Raw genomic sequence first — 6,000 nt, forward strand, 5'->3', positions numbered from 1 at the left:
GACAATTTATTGACGAAACAAAACATGGGTCAGTTTAGGAGCACTGAGAAAAACCGCGGCTTTGACGATCCCAAAATCATGTTGTCTGAGATCGCGATTTTCAGTCGAAAACGATAGATCGTTCAGCCCTAGTTGACACAATTTTAATTTGTTCTTGCTCACAAGTCATCAGTGCATTGATATATAAATGGAATCACAAGCATTTTTGATACTCGCATTACTAAGTATTTGAATAGAAATGAAGTAAAAGATTATTACATACATACGAACAAAATAAAAGATAAAAACTCATGAATAAAATTATTGCATTCTGTAGAAAAAAACAGACAATTGCCAGTTGTTTGAAAACAGAGACTCCGGTCTTAGCAACAGAAAGGCTTATAGAAGGAGAGAAAGTGACGCTTTTGCAACAAAAGAGTACAAGGCAGCTGTCTTGCTGCAGTGAACTTTTGCAATGTAGGCTCACTGAAATGATTAACACACACACACACACACACACACACACACACACACACACACACTCCAATTCAATGTTTTTTCTTTATTTTAATTAACTAAAAGACACTTCATGTCTTAAAGTAATGACTGACTGTTATTTCTCTTTATTTGAGTGGTTCTTGACATAATATGGATTACTACAGTTGTCGAACAGGGCTATTTACTGTATTTTTATTATTTACTCTTTACTGGTTGATGGTGTCAAATGCATTAAGAAGGCAAGAACTTCCATTTTTTGACAAGACACTCCTGTTAATTGAGAAGCATTCCAGGTGACTACCTCATGAAGCTGGTTCAGATAATGCAATAGTGTGCAAAGCTGTTATCAAGGTACAATAAATAGTGACGACTTTGAAGAATCTAAAAGATGAAACATATGTTGTTTTTTAACACTTTTTTGTTTACCATATAATTCCATATGTTATTTCATAGTTTTGATGAGTTCAGTATTGTTCTACAATGTAGGAAAAAGCCAAAATACAGAAAAACCTATGAATGACTAGGTGTATCCAAACTTTTGACTGGTACTACACACACAATATATATATATATATATATATATATATATATATATATATATATATATAAATAAAAAATGTGATTATAATTATTATATACAGCATTACTAATTAATGATTTATTATTGGATGTAAGATTTGGTGATTTGGAAGCTCTCTTATAGAAAAAAATATATACTTTAATATGCATTAACGAACATTTTATATTAATTTTAACATGTCCTAAAGTGCATAATAAAGACTTACCAGTTTGTCTAAACAGGAATGACCTAGTATAATAACATTTATTATCTGACGTGTGGTCACCATGGATTTGTTGGTGAGTGCCCACATTTTCTTAAAGTGGCATTCCACCATTGGATGTATTTTTTTGGCATAAAATACAATATATTTTACGACAACATGACTAGACAGAGAAATCTTTTAGCTTCAAAATGATCTCAAACATAATTTGACAACGACAAGTATATTAATTTTGCGACCAAAGTCACCTACCCTTTTAATTTCCGCGCGGTAGTGAAATGTGATGTCATCGGCAGGTTCCCCTTCTTGTGTACCACGTCACGTGTGACGTGGCACAGATTATCAGCAATGGCGGATAGAACGCGATTGTCAGCTTCGGAAAAGAAGCGAAGGAAAATAGCAAGTGATGCCCAAAGGAGACGGTCGATGGTGAATATCGGCACAGCAATCGACAAGTGGAAATCGCGTTCTATCCGCCATTGCTGATAATCTGTGCCACGTCACACGTGACGTGGTACACAAGAAGGGGAACCTGCCGATGACATCACGTTTCACTACCGCGCGGAAATTAAAAGGGTAGGTGACTTTGGTTGCAAAATTAATATACTTGTTGTCAAAAAATTATGTTTGATATATCATTTTGAAGCTAAAAGATTTCTCTGTCTAGTCATGTTGTCATAAAATATATTGTATTTTATGCCAAAGAATACATCCAATGGTGGAATGGCACTTTAACAGAACCAGTGTGTTCTCTGGCTTTTCCTTTAGCTAGCTAACATTAGTTGGCCTGAACTTTGTAGCCAGAACTAATTTTTCCCAAAAGCAGAAGCATGAAGGTACATGACATATGCAATGAAAACATTCACATGATTTCAACTGAAAGCCCTGACTGCAAATAACTATAAAAGATTTGGTATCTCAGGGTGATACACAGCAGCTCAGAAACACCAAAGACTATTTTTTCCTCCACCAAGTCAATAATAATGTAGATTTCATTAAGAACATTCTATGTACTGCAGCTTTGTCTGCACTGTAGCTTTAATTCAGGAATCAATAAATACAATAATTTTATGTGGTTGAATACAATTAGTGAATTTCTTTGTGAGATAAAGTATATACTTATTAATTTAATAAACATGGTCATTAATATTTGTTTTGTTTTTGCTTTCAGGAGAGGAACTGGATCTGACAAAAACAGTGAAAGAGTACCCCAAGCTGCGAAGGGGAACAAAAGTGTCACTCATTCGTGCTTTCTGAAAGATGTTTCATTCCAGTGTTTCATTTTATAACACTATGTATACTATACCACTACAGATTATTTCCTTGTATTGTTAGTTGATCTTATGTTTTTGTGTATGCAAATCAAAGTTAGACTTTTAAGATAAAATAAGGCCTTTAAGTTCTCACCTTTTATGTTTGGCCATATATTTTTCTGTGAACTAAATACTGCAATATAAAGTGCAATATCTTTCCTGCTTAGACTGGTTAGACTGTCTGTTCAGGAGGTTCTCTCAATTAGATTAGAACTGGAACCTAGGCTCTTTCTGCTAGGTCTTTATCCAGAGGGACATAGAATAAAGCATCATTAAAAAAGGGGCGGCACGGTGGTGTAGTGGTTAGCGCTGTCGCCTCACAGCAAGAAGGTCCTGGGTTCAAGCCCTGGGGCCGGCGAGGGCCTTTCTGTGCGGAGTTTGCATGTTCTCCCCGTGTCCGCATGGGTTTCCTCCGGGTGCTCCGGTTTCCCCCACAGTCCAAAGACATGCAGGTTAGGTTAACTGGTGACTCTAAATTGACCGTAGGTGTGAATGTGAATGGTTGTCTGTGTCTATGTGTCAGCCCTGTGATGACCTGGCGACTTGTCCAGGGTGTACCCCGCCTTTCGCCCATAGTCAGCTGGGATAGGCTCCAGCTTGCCTGTGACCCTGTAGAAGGATAAAGCGGCTAGAGATAATGAGATGAGATCATGAAAAAATGTTTATAAATGTGTGTTCCCTACAAGCAAAAAGGACAATAGCCTTATCATGGAAAAGCTTTGGTAAACCCGCTATTGCTGTGTGGTTTAGAGAGCTGACCTCTTGTTTACCTCTGGAAAAAATTTCTTACACTCTTAAGCAGGGGTTCCCAAACTTTTCCATGCCAAGGCCCCCCAAACAGCATTAGCTTCTGGCCGGGGACCCCTTTGCAAACCCACAGACAATGTTACAAAATATGTAAAGAAACATCAACTTTTAGAATGTTGTCTCTTACTTTTATTCAATAGTCAATAATTGTTACATTTGTTTAGCATAAGAATATTATTAACTAAACATGTTTTCAACACAAATATTTTCGCAATGAACAATAAACTGTATAACCTCCTGTAGTACCTGATTCAACTCGTTATCCATCCTTTTTGCGACCAGTGCCTCGCGATGGAGCATGCAGTGTGTGGCCACTACATGCGGGGCCTTCTGCTTAATGAGAGCGGTCACTCCACTGATCTTCCCGGTCATTGCCGCGGCTCCGTCCGAACACACCCCTACACAACGGGTCCAGTCCAATAGACTCGATGTAATCGTCCAAAACTTGAAAAATGTCTTTCCCAGTAGTTCTTTTTCAAGTGCTTTACAAAATAGTATTTCCTCCACAAATCTTTCCTGTGAAATAAATCTGATGTACACAAGCAGTTGGGCCTCATTGGATAAATCTGTGCTCTCATCCAGCTGAAGTGCGAAGTATTCGCTGGCTCTCACCTGCTCCAACAGCTGAGCAGATATGTCTTGAGCCATGTCACCAATCCATCGGCTCACGGTGTTCTCAGAGAGTGGGACAGCATCGATTTTTTTGGCAGCATCCTCACCAAGCAATTCTCGGACAATGTCTTTGGTGGCTGGTAAAATCAAATCTTCTCCAATTGAGTGAGGTTTTTTTAGCATGAGCAATGTGGTACGAGGCTAAAAATTAGGCTTTCAGGGCCCGCTCGGGGACAGTAGCTTGCTGGGTGAATGCAGCAGATTGCCTGATCAAATGCTCTTCTTTGCGTCTGAAGAAATTACTGTTTTTTCGGCATCTGTCGGATGTTTTTGTACCAAGTGACGCTGAAGTTTCGAAGGTTTTAAGCACTCATTTGACAGGGTCTCCAGACAGAGGACGCATTTCGGGCAACCATGGCCATTTTTCTGTCTGGCTGGAAAGCCATACTTAATGTATGCTGCCTGAGCCCATGTTTACATTAGACCGTATCAGCGGATCATCAGATTAACGTTTTTAAAACGATTAGTGTGCACACAGCAACGCCAATACACGATTTGCGTGCACACAGCAACACTAATACACGGATACGCTCGGCTCCGCAGGCATCCTGCGCTCCAAATCACTCCGCCCTGAACAGCGAGTGCCCTCTGGAGGGTGCACACTCCGGCCCTGCGCAGCTCACAGAGCGCGCGAGTGAAGCGCACTAGCAGTGTTTTCGGGACTGAGCCGCTGTGTGTGTGATCCCAGCGCATATCACTTACCACTTGCAAGTGGAAGGATGGCAAGCCTAAAGACAATCATAACTACACAATGGGCAGTATTTGCATCAGTATTTGCAGTATTTTCATACTTTTATACTCTTTAATGAAAGGTGATGCAAGGCGGAAGTCCGCGCCGTTTTTCAGCAGTCGCGTCACATGACCAACGCCAGCGAATCAGGAAGGTGGATGTCACAGTGACGTTGTCCAATGAGACGCCAGCTAGAGCTCAGCACAGCGTATCCGCGTATTCTGAATGTTTACACAGCACCGGAGCTGACACGATCTGGATTGAATACGTGGACGCTGGCGGATTCCCGTTTCCCGGCGTTTCCAGGCGGTTTAATGTAAACGGACAGTGCAGCCGCGAAGAAAACGAGACAGATACGGTCTAATGTAAACGTAGCCTCATATTTTCGGATTTTAGTTGGCCAGGACTTCTTAGTTTTTTTTCGCAGCAGTGTCCTCCACAGCAGGGCTGTTGTTTTGTTCCTTCGGTCTCTTCTTCAAAAACCTGTCCATTTTGCGCTAGCAATACGCTAGCTTGAGGAGCAAAACAGCTTGATAAATGGCGCAAACCGCAACGTCACAGGCAATCGGAGAGATGAGCATGGCAAACAACGTTTCAATATGATGCATTAATAATTATATTTTATAATAAAGATTAAAAAACTAATTACAATATATTTAATAATAATTATTTTAAAAAAGTATTTTTTTTCGCAATTTTTGTTATCATCCCTCCAACTTTCTGAGGCCCCCCTAGTGCCCCCTGGCGACCCCCCAGGGGGCCATGGCCCCCACTTTGAAAACCACTGCTCTTAAGGACAGAGAGGATATATTTCAAAATGTATGGGGTCATTTTATCACTTACATGAAGGACAAGGATTTGTCGCATCTGTTGGACGAGCCTGGAACAGTTTAGGTGCACCCTCTGCACATCCTACGCTACGTTCACACTGCAAGGCTTAATGCTCAATTCCGATTTTTTTGTGAAATCCGATTTTTTTGTGAGGTCGTTCACATTAACAAATATATGTGACTTGTATGTGATCCTCAGTATGAACGAAAAGCGACCTAAAAGTGTTCCGCATGCGCATTGCAGGATACGACGACGTCACACGCAGTGAGCATGGCCAGTGTTTACGGAAGTAAAACCGCCCGGTTGCGGTATGACCCATCCAATCTAGCTTGAATAGCTGTATCCCCCCAAATGGAAATCAGCTCCCTAACCTCTGCGTCCTTCCATT

Source organism: Neoarius graeffei, chromosome 1 (assembly GCF_027579695.1).
Source record: "Neoarius graeffei isolate fNeoGra1 chromosome 1, fNeoGra1.pri, whole genome shotgun sequence".
Taxonomy (NCBI): Eukaryota; Metazoa; Chordata; class Actinopteri; order Siluriformes; family Ariidae; genus Neoarius; species Neoarius graeffei.